This window comes from Pan paniscus, chromosome 15 (assembly GCF_029289425.2).
Source record: "Pan paniscus chromosome 15, NHGRI_mPanPan1-v2.0_pri, whole genome shotgun sequence".
In the NCBI taxonomy this organism is placed as follows: Eukaryota; Metazoa; Chordata; class Mammalia; order Primates; family Hominidae; genus Pan; species Pan paniscus.
In genome coordinates, this window is record NC_073264.2 from 72,395,349 (window position 1) to 72,408,768 (window position 13,420).

Consider the following 13,420-nt stretch of genomic DNA (forward strand, 5'->3'; position numbering starts at 1 on the left):
ATTGTAATCCCAGTGTTAGAGGTGGGGTCTGGTGGGAGACGATTGAATCATGGGGGAGGATACTTCCTGAATGGTTTAGCACCATCCCCTCTGTGCTGTTCTCATGATAGTGAGTGAGTGAATTATTGTGAGATCTGGTTGTTTAAAAGTGTGTAGCACCTCCCCTCTCTTTCTTTCTCCTGCTCCAGCCATGTCTTACTTGCCTGCTTCTCCTTTGCCTTCCACCACGATTGTAACTTTCCTGAGAACTCCCAGAAGCGGAAGCAGCTATGATTCCTGTATAGCCTGCAGAACCAAGAGCCAATTAAACCTCATTTCTTCATAAATTACCCAGTCTTAGGTATTATTTTAATTGCAGTGCAAGAATGGACTAATATAAGCAGCTACTAATGTGTTTGACCTTTTATATACCTTACTTCATGTATCCTTTAGACCTAAGTGTTATCCACTGAGAACATGGTGATCCAGAGGGGTTTAGAAACCATACCGATGTCATCCAACTAGTAAGTGACAGAGTTGCAATAAGAACCCTGGCCCACCTAAATTCAAAATTCTTTCCGGTGTCCCACAGCTGCTTCCATTGTCAACTATGGCCTGAAGAAGACAAGCTGTACATAGGAAGGCACCCATGCATTCTGTGCAATCCAAGTAACAGGGCCCACATTTTATAAGAAAATTGGAGAATAACGACTTGTATTCCTAACTCACTGAAGGGCCAACCAACCAGTCACTGAGGAGTCCAAAACCAGGGTCAAATTTTCCCTAGAGACAGTGGTGTGCTCTAAACTGGTTCCCCTCTGGTTTTAAGTGTCTCCTCTACTACTTATCCCCTAAGTCTCAATTTAATGTTGTTTTCCCCAGGAAGCCTCCCCTGGGTCCGCAGACTAGGTCAGACCTGTTACAGATTTCTAAATACTGGGCACTTCACTTTCCAATTATTATCCATACATCACCTGCCTTCTCCACTAGGCTGTCAGCTTTCTCACTCCTTATGGTAAAGGATAGCATTCTCCCTACAGCAGCCAGAGCAATCCTTCTAAAAGGCAAGTCAGTTCTTACCACTTCTCAGCTCCAAACCTTGAAAGGCTGCCCAACCCTGTCAGAATAAACTTCTAAGTTTATTCTCTCTCCCACCACTCTCCCCACTCTTACTCCACTGTTGCCACACTGGCTTCCCTGCTTTTCCTTTGATATGGCAAACACAGCCCTGCCTCAGACCATTGCAGGTGCTGGTTCCTCTCCTGGGTAAACCACAAGATCCACTCCCTTACTTTCACCGGGTCTCTGTTTAGATGTTACCTTTTCAGTCTGGGCACAGTGACTCACACCTGTAATCCCAGCACTTTGGGAGGCCAAGGCGGGCAGATCACTTGAGCTCAGGAGTCCAAGACCAGCCTGGCCAACATGGTGAAATCCCATCTCTAATAAAAATACAAAAATTAGCCAGGTGTGGTGGTGTGTGCCTGTAGTCCCAGCTACTCGGGGAGGCTGAGGCAGGAGAATCGCTTAAACCCAGGAGGCAGAGGTTGCAGTAAGCAGAGATCGTGCCTCTCCAGCCTGGGCGATGGAGTGAGACTCTGTCACACAATCAATCAATAATCAATCAATCAATATAAATAAAAAGATAAATGTTTGTTACCTTTTCAGAAAGCCCTTCACTGCTCACCTTATCAAACAAAACCCTCATCTCTCCAGTGTCTCTCCCCCTTACCCTGCTCTATTACTCTTCTTAGCCCCCATGACCACATGACAAACTTTAAACTTCTTGGTTGATTGGTTTATCCTCTGCTCTCCCTCTAGCAGGTGGGCTCCTTGAGAGAAGAGTCTTCATCTATTTTGACTGCTGTTATGCCCCGGCCACCCAGAGCAGTACCTGGCTTACTAGTGCTTCCTTCCTAAGAATGTATTCAAATACTAAATCCTAGAAAGATTCATGGAAGAATCTTGAAATGGTTCTGGTACACTGCTTTTTATTTTTAGTGATATTGCCTCAGGGTGATATATTTATTTTTATTTTCTGGTAATATCTTTCTAGCATTGGTCATCCTACTTTTTCACTAATTCACCTTTTTGAGGAGAAAATAGTCCCCTGGGCCGTAGTGCCAGCACTTATAAAGTATAGCTCACAGAAGCTTTTGAGAAACCTGTAAAATCTGCCCATGCTTTGCCAAGCGCTGAGGAAACATAAAGGTATTTTAATATCAAAGGTCAGAGGCACTGTTTCTTTTATCTTTTCCTCAGAAGAAATTACTTTTAGTTTAAAGAACATACCCAAGTAATTTCCATCTGTAAACAAATGGAGTTTGAAAGTGAATGTATTCACATACCCATATTTGCTTAGTACAAACCTATACAAATTTTTTTTTCTCTGTTCTTTCTTGTCTTACTTAAGTAATGGATAGTAGCAGGGAGTCAAGGAAGGGGTAGCTTTCTGGGATTCCTGGCACTTGGATATGATTCCAAATAATATAAATCAAGCGTGGCCATGCGCAGTGGCTCACGCCTGTAATCCCAACACTTTGGGAGGCCGAGGCAGGTGGATCTCTTCAGGTCAGAGAGTTTGAGACTAGCCTGGCCAACATGGTGAAACTCCATCTCTATAAACAAACAAAAAAAATTAGCCAGGCTTGGTGGTGGGTGCCTGTAGTCCCAGTTAGTCGGGAGGCTGAGGCAGGAGAATCGCTTGAACCTGGGAGGCGAAGGTTGCAGTGATCCGAGATCATGCCACTGCACTCCAGCCTGGAAGACAGAACGAAGACTCCGTCTCAAAAAAAAAAAAAAAAGATCAGGCTTCAGTATGTGCATGTGGTGATGGTGGTGGGGTCGGGGCAGGAGGGATGGAGTTCGCATGCCTGAGAAAGGGAGAAGAAAAGAGAGGAAGGAGGTAAAGAGGAAAGGAAGGAGGGAAGGCAGCTGATTCCTAACATGCCATGAGGAATGCCGTCTCATTGTTAGGATAGAACCGGGCCCACGTCCCACCATAGTAGCTGACCAACTAGTTCATGGGCCATCTCTCCTTCACCCTGTCTTCAGTTCTGCCATGACTTGCTGAGTCTGCTTGGAGTTCTTTAAGTTTTTCATGGCTCTGCTTCCTTACTGTAAAATGAAGTCTGTGCCCCTGTATAACATGATGATTAAGTGCGCAGGACGTAGAGCTAGCCGGGTTCTAATCCTGGCGCCTTAACGCACCAGCTTTCTGATGTGGGGCAAATTATTTAATCTTTCCTAGTCAAAGCTCTCATTCGTAAAACGGGGGAATCATGGTACCCAACTTTGAAGATTGTCATGAGGATGAAGTGAAGGTTTAAAAGTGTTTGCCACATAGTGAACATTCAGCGTTATCTACTATTATTATCCTTTTAGGAGCTAGGATGCTTTTGGCTGCAAGAAACAGAAAATAGAACTAGAAGTGATTTAAATAAGTGGTTTCCAAATTTTTGTGATCACTAAAAATATTTTTTCTAGCCTGCTCTCTAATAAATGCATGTTTGAAAATTATGTCCTTAAATAATTATATTAATATTTACATATATAATAAAAATTTTTAAAGAAGAATATTTATTTATTTATTTTTGAGACGGAGTCTCATGCTGTCACCCAGGCTGGAGTGTGGTGGCACGGTCTCAGCTCACTGCAACCTCCACCTCTCGGGTTCAAGCAATTATCCTGCCTCAGCCTCCCAAGTAGCTAGGACTACAGGCATGTGCCATCACACCTGGCTAATTTTTGTATTTTTATTAGAGATGGGGTTTTGCCATGTTGGCCAGGCTGGTCTTGAACTCCTGACCTCAAGTGATCCACCTACCTTGCCTCCCAAAGTGCTGGGATTATAGGTGTGAGCCACTGCACCCGGCCCCTAGTAAGGGTTTTTAACCTGCCAGCTATAGTGACAGAGGCCAGCATGCTCATTTCTTCTTTCCATAGAAATACCACTTTCCTTGGACACAGTACATCATACTCAGTTCCCGTGGCCCTAGTTCACCATGCCCTCTGGGAGGGACACACCTATCATGCTGATGGACTCTGGGATCTACTCTCTGCCCTGTGATCAGCCCCTGCCATTTCATAACATCCAGAGTTTCTGCTTTATTCATGAGACATATAGCATTTTCCTATTAAACCAACTAGCTTTTTTCCCTCCTCTTTCCTTTGTTTTCCATTCACATTTTCCAGACCTTGTCCAATAAGTAAGGCCAGCTTTTTGCCATCACTTCAGGCATAGTCTTCAGAGAGACAGAGAATGGGTACTGATGCAATATGACACATGACGGAGTTTGCTATCTTCTTCTCTTGTCTCTGCAAAGTGCACATACCCTACTTAGAGTCTGTGAGTCTTTCATCTCTGACATGCTGATGGCTCCTGAAATCATTGTATGGTGACACTGCTTTGGTCCCCAAGCCTGGACTGAATAGTCAGTGCAGGGCAAAGCGTCGGCATTCACACCATTGCCAGCCTCTTTGTCATTGCCTGCACCAGCCCTTGCCACTTTTCCTGATTCATCCCCACACTGGCAAGCCTCTGAGTAGGTGTGAGTTCTGAGCCAAGCTGCATTTAGAAGGGTCTAAAAAATACAGACCCAGTGAAGGAGAGGCATGGAAGGGTCAAAGGCACCATTTCAAAGAAGGCAAATTTTGTAACATAATGCATTGGAAAGCCAAACTTGAACGTGAATCCCAATATCCTGATTCATAGCTATGTGACCTTAGGGTTCTCTAAACCTGAATTTTATCACTTGGAAAATGAAGGTTATGATACCTCCTTTTGGGTAATTGTGAAAAATAAGTAAGATAAGGTATGTTAGCAGGCCCAGCCTAATGTTTAGCATGCATTAGGCACTTAATACATGCCAGCCCCCTTTCTCTTTCCAGTCTTTAATATAAACCGATTGCCCAGGTTTCGATCAGTATAGAGTCATATTCTTTCACAGCTGGCAAATGTGATTACTTGCCTGAGAGTTATTCCATGGTCTCAGACTATAAAACGAAAGTGGCTCGAAAGAGAGGGAAAATATCAGAAATGGGAATGTGACAAAGAAGTCACTGTATTGCAACTGCCTGTTTGTTTGTCGATACCCCTCAGCTCCTTGGGAATGGAAGCCAGGTATCCCCAAGGCTTAGGCCCTGCCCCTGTTTAGCACACAGCTAAGCCTTGACAAATCTTTTCTCTTTTCTTTGTTGAGGCAGGGTCTCTGTTGCCCAGGTTGGAGTGCAATGGTGCAATCATGGCTCACTGCAGCCTTGAACTCCTAGGCTCAAGCGATTCTCCTATTTCAGTCTCCTGAGCAGCTAGGACTACAGGCACATATCACCACGTCTGCCTAATTTTTAAAATTATTTATAAAGATGGAGTCTTGATATCTCGCCCAGGCTGGTCTCAAATTATTGGCCTCAATCCCGCTTTGGCCTCCCAGAGTTCTGGGATTGCAGGCAAGAGCCACTGTGTCCAGTCAATATTTTCTAAATGCATGAAGGAGACTGGTGAGGAAAAATGGGGGAGAAAACAAAAAAATTAAATGTGATTACACAGGCAGCATTATGAGAAACTTAGGTATAAAAACTAAACAATATTAGACAAGGAACAGAAGTAAGTCTAAAAGCCCAAAGAGAATTAGAAAAGATTAGCATACATACTTGGGGACGGGGAGGCTATGTTTAAAAACAACAAGAGAAAACAGTAAAAGTATAAATGTGTGTGTGTGTGAGAGAGAGAGAGAGAGACAGAAAGAGATTAAGAGAGGGGAGTGATATTCACAACTTGGAAAAGCCACAGGAACTCTAAAACCTAGATACCTGATAGGACAAGTCCAAGCACTTTGAGAGACCAAGGCCAGAAGATTTCTTGGGCCCAGGAGTTTGAGACCAGCCTGGGTACTATAGGGAAAACCCATCTCTACAAAAAATTAAAAAATTAGCCGAGTGTGATGGCACAAGCCTGTAGTCCCAGCTACTCCCAAGGTTGATGTGGGAAGGTCACTTGAGCCCAGGAGTTGAGACTGCAGTGACCCATAATCATACCACTGCACTCCAGCCTGGGTGACAAATGAGACCCTGTCTCAAAAATAATAACAACATCAACAAAATGTAGTCTGCACCTACTTATGGGACCCAAATATAGAAAACTGGTCAAAGTAAAGATGCTCTGGGTATCACAGAGGTGGCAAGGCCTCCTGCATCCTACCTCCCTCTCTTCCCCAGGATGGGGCACTGTGTTGAACCCTATTGTGGAAACCACCTGAAATGGTTTGGCTCTGTATCCCTACCTAAATCTCATCTTGAATTGTAATCCCCAAGAGTTGAGGGAGGAATCTGGTGGGAGGTGATTTGATTATGGGGGTGGTTTCACCCATGCTGTTCTCGTGATAATGAGGGAGTTCTGATGAGGTCTGATGGTTTAAAAGTGGCAGCTTCCCTTGCATGCTGTCTCTCCCCTGCCACCTTGTGAAGAAGGTCCTTGCTTCTCCTTTGCCTACTGCCATGATTGTAATTTTCCTGAGGTCTCCCCAGCCAAGTAAAACTGCGAGTCAATTAAACCTCTTACCTTAATTACTCACTCTTACCTGTGAGTCGATTAAAACTCTTTACTTAATTACCCACTCTTAGCAGCGTGAGAATGGACTACTATACAACTTCTATAGGTTAGTGAGGTGGACATCTGCTGAAAAAATCACTCATTAGCTCCTATAAAGGGAAGCAGTGAACCCCAGAGACCAGCAAGCAAGGGTTCCCCAACTGAGAGCAAGGCCAGACCAACTTTGTTTCCTTTTCTGTAGGCTGTTAATGGAATGTTACAGTAGAGTTCACTTGGATTTGAGCTACATATTTGTCACATCTTTCGTTATAACCTTGCAAACAAAATGAACGTTCTTTGATGATGCCATTAATAGTTGCAAAACTGTTAAGACCATCCCCAAAGGTTGTTGGTTATAGAGTTAATGCAAACCTTGGGGGAATTTCTAAGGGCCTGCCAAGAGGCTCTTTTCTGTCAGCTCCTTTTTAGCATTTTAATCAATAATGCTAATAATAATTACTTTTTATTAAGTGCCTAACATATGCTAAGCACAGTGCTAAGCACTTTACTTTAATTCTATAAAGTAGGTATTATTTTTTATCACCACTTCATAAATGAGAAAACTGAGGCTTGGAATGAACAATTAGCTTGTTCGACATCACATAACTAATAAGTAGAGGAACCAGAACTTAAACCTACACCTGATGGACTCCAAAACTGTTACAACTGGCTAGATGAGGACGCTGGTGATGCTCTTATGACATGAAGCTATTGCCAGTGCATCAGAAAATAACATTATTATCCAAAATAGCCACAGTCCAGAATGATAGACAGAATTTAAAATAATGAACTTAAGTGGAAAGAACAACTGAAGGTCTAAAAACAAAACAACAAACAACAAGGGAATAAAAGTAGCTACACAAATACCAGATGGGAGCGAGACAGCTTAACAACAACACATGTTAAAAAAAAAAAAAAAAAGGCTTAGCAGTTTTATTTACAGAATTTAATGGGTAAATGGTGAAATACGGCTGTCAAAAACATTAACGTGACCTTGAGCCATATTAATGAACTTAGAGGGTCCAAAACAAAGGAAGGCCAGGAGCTGCTGGGCCCTGCTTTAATGAGACCATAGCTGCAGTGTTCTGTGCAGGAAATCGCATTTTAAGATGAATGGTGATAAATAGAAATGATGAAGATGGAGATAGTGTGGAAAGGATCCGGAAACACCTAGCTTCAAAACGTGAAGACAGTGGAAACAGGAGAGCTATTTTCAGATATATAAGGGCCATTTCTCAAGTTGCTACTTGCAATAGGAGCATATTCTGTACTAGCTGAGAGAAGCAGCCTGTAGGGACATTCTGGCTTTGTGCGTCTTCAACATTTATGACCAAGAGGAGCCCCAGGACCTGGCTACCAAATGGAGCTTCTAATACTAATCCTCCAAATGAGTCCTTGAAGAGGTTCAGATAAAGACAACAAGAAGAACTGGTTTCCAGATTAATATGCAAATAATAAAACCTGCCCTCTCTAAAACAAAAGAAACACATTTAAAAAAAAAACTTACCAGTCAACATACAGTTTTCATTAGCAGCAACCAAACAAGGAGAAAAATACAATTTCTTGCCAGAAATTTTGAAAAGGCTCAAGAATAGAATCCAGTCAGCCAGGCAATGAGTGGGTAAACTGTAGTTGAAAGTGGGGGCTGGGGGGAGGGAGGAAGAAAGGAATGTAGAGGAAGAACAAAAGAAAGAGAAAGGAAACTGTCACAATGCTTAATGCTAGATGACAGCGAAAAAATATTTACCAAGTTCAGAGGGAAAGACTTGTGACTTTAGAATTTTATCCAGATTATCAGTATGAAGATTATCAGCATGAAGGCTACAGGTGGAGAGTCTCAAGCATGCAAGAATTCAGGGAATACATTACCATGCACCATTCTTGAAAAAATGCCTTGTTGATAAAATTGTAATGCAGGCAACTAGGAGATGAATCAAAATAAAGCAGTAAGAAATGGAAATTTCAGGGTAAAAGAATATGAACTTATCATTAAATCACATGGGATTTATGCTATAGAAGTGAATGCAATGCAAATATTAACACTTTAAGAAGGTAAAATTAATATGGTCAAAATTGAGTAGTATTAGGAGAGGGGTTGGGAACAAGTTATGAATGTATACTACAAAGTCCAAATATCTAAAATTGAAATGTGTTTATGAACACTCCAACCTATTATGTTTTGTCTTTTTTAAAAATAATGTTTTATGGCCAAGCGTGGTGGCTCATTCCTGTAATCCCAACACTTTGGGAGACCAAGGCAGGTGGATCACTTGCAGTCAGGAGTTCCAGACCAGCCTGGCCAACATGGTGAAACCTCATCTCTACTAAAATACAAAAATTAGCCAGGCGTGGTGGTGTGCACTTGTAATCCCAGCTACTGGGGAGGCTGAGGCAGGAGAACTGCTTTAACTCAGGGGGCAGAGGTTGCAGTGAGACGATATTGTGACACTGCACTCCAGCCTGGGTGACAGAGCAAGACTCCAGCTCAAAAAAAAAAAAAAGTTTTCTCCTTAATTGTAAGGAACTCTTAGGAAGTAATATATTTGAGTGGTAAAGATATATTTATCTAAAGTTTGGCTCTTTTCTATTTCACCTTAATTTCTTCTTTCTTTTTCAAGTAGTAGTAAATTTAATAGTTTACTAAAAATAGCATGTATCTTACAGTAGATGCAATTGATTGGATTATTTAATGTCTCTTCTATCCTTAGTCTACTGTGTTTTCCTGTGTCTGTATTTCCAGACTCCCTTGCAGCTTTTATTTCAAAGAGATTCAGTAGTCACCAGTCAGATGCACTTTTGTGAGACTAGAATTCAGCAGTTCAGTGAAGAAAAGATGATGGCAAGTGAGACATCAGTGCTAGAGCTCCAAGAGTTATGCCATGGCTCTGGAGCCCATAGTTCTGGTGGGGCTTCTTGACTCCTGGATTGAAGCTAAGGTAACCCCATGGTTCCTGGAGCCATCACTGAAGTGGTGGCTTCCTTGTGCCCAGATCACACTGAGGTGGTATATTCATTACCTATAGCTGTTGAAACAAATGACCATATATTTGGTGGCTTTAATTTATTCTCTTACAGTTCTGGAGACCAAACATCCAAAATCAGTATCCCTGGGCTGAAACTAAGGTGGCAGCCAGGCCAGGCTCCCTCCAGAGGTTCTAGGGGAAAATCCATTCCTTGCTTCTTCCATCTTCTTGTGGCTACCGGCACCCCTTGGTTTGCAGCCACATCACTCTCCCTCCATCTTCAATCACCTTCTCCTTTTCTATCAGTGTTTTTTTGCTTGTTTGTTTATTTGTTTTTGGTTTTTGTTTGGGTTTTTTTTTTTTAGACAGTCTTGCTCTGTCGCTCAGGCTGGAGTGCAATGGCATGAGCTCGGCTCACTGCAGCCTTTGCCTCCTGGGTTCAAGCGATTCTCATGTCTCAGTCTCCTGAGTAGCTGAGATTACAGGCTCCCACCAATACATCCAGCTAATATTTGTATTTTTAGTAGAGACAGGTTTCTCCATATTGGCCAGGCTGGTCTCAAACTCCTGGCCTCACGTGATCCACCAGCCTCAGCATCCCAATGTGCTAGGATTACAGGCGTGAGCCATTGCACCCAGCCTCCTTTTCTATCAGTGTTAAACATCCCTCTGCCTCCTTTTTATAAGATACACGTGATTGCATTTAGGACCCACTCTGATAATCCAGGATAATCTTATGTCAAGATCCTCAATCACATCTGCAAAGACCCTGTTTATGTCCAAGGTAATATTCGCAGGTTCTAGGAATCAAAAAATGGGTATCTTTTGGAGGGCTGTTTTTGGCCTACCACAATGGCATAATCCTAGAGGCTGAATTTGGGACAGTAGCTTCCTGTTCCACAGATTCCTGACTGTGGCAGAGGTAGACACTGCCTGACACACCAGTTCTGCAGGGTTATTCTGGGAGTCATTTCTAAAAGCCCAAGCCTGAAGCCTACTCCCCCAACCCTTCCATAATTGCATTTGTACCCAATGCCCTGCCTACTTAAACTACAAGAGTGCTTCTGTTATGTGCAACCCTGATGGATATAGACAATCTGATCACATGTTGATACAATTGTTTATATTTCTCTCTATATACTGTACCTGTATATAAGTATAACTGGGCTACACACCTACTATACTAATATATACAAAGAAAAAACACTGTCTTTTTCAAATTCTGTTAGAAAAATAATTTTTATGTGATGCAGAATCAAGGAAAAATAAATAAATGAATGTTCTGATATTCCTTACAAGCTCCTTCAGCCATGCGGCAATGGTTGTTTTGGTGGCTGGAATACAAGGAAAAAGGGGGCCAAATTTTATGGCAATTTGTTAAAGTTAATGCAATGAAGTCAGGAGTTCACTGAGGTAAGTTTTCGGTCCCTTGAATGTCCTCTCCTTCTCCTTGCTCCTCTCCTAGGTAGGGTCTGCCTTTATGGGGTAAGGTGGATTGTATGACATCATAGTGTCATCAGTGGGGACAGGAAGACGAGGTCCTCAAATCCATGCTGAATCCTCCCAACATTGAGCTCTGCTGTGAACTGGCTGCTCTAGGCAGTGTCCTAGACTGATGGCTTCTAAGATACCTGCCACTGGAGTTTATGGTCCTGGCCATTCGTCTCTACATTCAGGTTTCTGCCTGTCCACCAACCCTATCAATATCTCTGCATTCTCTGCCCCTAAACATGCAAGAGCTTCTGGGTCCTCTGAAGGCCACATACAAGCCATGGGGGGATGAGAAACACTATCTCAGGTTAAATTATCTACATATTAGTAGATAGTTCAGTTACCTGCAGATAGTTTGTTTAGTTATCTGTAGAGAGTTAATGCTGCTGCATTATTTTCTTGTGCCACGTTAAAGGTGGGTGAGTGCAGGGCTATGCTAAAGACTGATACCTCCTTGCAGTGTTTTGGGGGAATCCCTGGAGTTCTGAGTTCCTGCACTTCCTTTAGCTATCTGGATGCTTTAAGACTCCCTTTCCTGGCTCACACCTGTAATCCCAGCACTTGGAGAGGCTGAGGCAAGTGAATCCCTTGAGCCCAGGAGTTCAAGACGAGCCTGGGCAACATGGCAAAAACCCATCTCTACAAAAAAATACAAAAATTAGCTGGGCGTGGTGCTGTGCACCTAGTAGTCCCAGCTACTCAGGAGGCTGAGGCAGGAGGATCGTTTGAGCCCAGGAAGTTGAACGAGCTGTGATCACAGCACTGCATCCCAGCTGGGGAGATAGGACCCTGTGAAAGAAAAAGTAAGAAAGCAAGAAAGCAAGAAAGCAAGCAAGAAAGAGAGAAAGGAAGGAAGGAAGAAAGAAAGGAAAGAAAGAAAGAAAAGAAAGAAAGAAAAGAAAGAAAGAAGGAAAGAAAGAAAGAGAAAGAAAGAAAGAAAAGAAAGAAAGAAGGAAGGAAGGAAGGAAGGGAAAGATAGAAAGAAAGGAAGGAAGGCTCTCTTTCCTAAAAAAGAAAGAAAGGAAGAGAAAGAAAGAAAGAGAGAAAGAAAGAAAGGCTCTCTTTCCTCCTTTCCTGCAACCAAGTTTGGTTCTAAGGGAGGTCAAAAACCAGAACCTTGTGTCTAAGCTCCTCAACCCATGTCTGATCCTTCCATTCCTGCAGCCAGAAGGGGCAGGTGTGGGGTTTCCATTTCATCTGTAGCACATCCTTCTTCTGACATGCTCTTCCTAGAGGAGCCAGCCTCGTGGCATGAGCCGTGCAGGAGGGAGGTCTACTCTATGCTAGAGAAGAAACTGGTCAGAGCCCTCCAGAGCTAGTCCTGATGATAAAGGGGAAGATAATATAGCTGAAGGATTATTTTCTGAATTAAGCATGTCTGTCTTTCATGAATATTTTCTTGTTTGAAATTAAGAGGTCAAGGAAGTTAGCTGTGATCAATGTTCCTGTTCCAAGTAGTACCTACCTATTCTTTACCAGAACAATAAGCCTCATGACTCAGTAAGTCAACCCTAAGGGTGGAAGGCAACTGAGGAACCAATTAAGACAGAAATTAGGGTGGATCAGTTTAATACTTAAAAATATTATCTGTTAACTTATATATTAAAAGATATCTGAAATGATATTAACCAAATTTTCATCATGGTTACTTTTGGATTCAGGCAATTTTGGTGTATTACTTAATTCTTTGTACTTTTGGTTGCTGCTTGAATTTTTTAAAAAAAATAAGAACTAGGCTAGCAAAAATGTCCTTAACAATTTGGTTTGAATCTTTTTTCTATGCAACTCCTTCTCCCCCCACCCCTAAATCAACAACTAGAAGGCAGGTATGGGGGACTTGATCCTGTAGTCCCAGCCACTCAGGAGGCTGAGGCTGAAGGATCACTTGAGCCCAGGAATTCAAGACCAGCCAGAGCAACATAATGAGACCCCATCTCTAACTTTTTTTTTTAAAAAGAAGAACTAGCATAATACAGACTCTCCATGATTCTACATTCACTCATTCATTAATTTATTGGGCAACTATCTACTGTGCTCCAGGTCATCTGTTAGGTATTCAGGATTCAGAAATAAATGAATGTCATATTTGCCTTTTAGGAAACCACAATTTAGCAGAGAATACTAAGCACACAACTCTAACACATTCTGGCAAGTATGATTTGTGAACCCCAAATATCTAAGACAGGTCTCAGTCAATTTAGGAAGTTTATTTTGCCAAAGTTAAGGAGGGTGCCCATGACATAGCCTCAGGAAGTCCTGACTACATGTGTCCAAGGTGGCGGGGGTACAGCTTGGTTTTCTGCATTTTAGGAAGACATGAGATCAATATATGTAAGATGCGCATCAGTTCCATCCAGAAAGGCGGGACAACTCCAAGCAGGGAGGTGGCTTCCAGGTC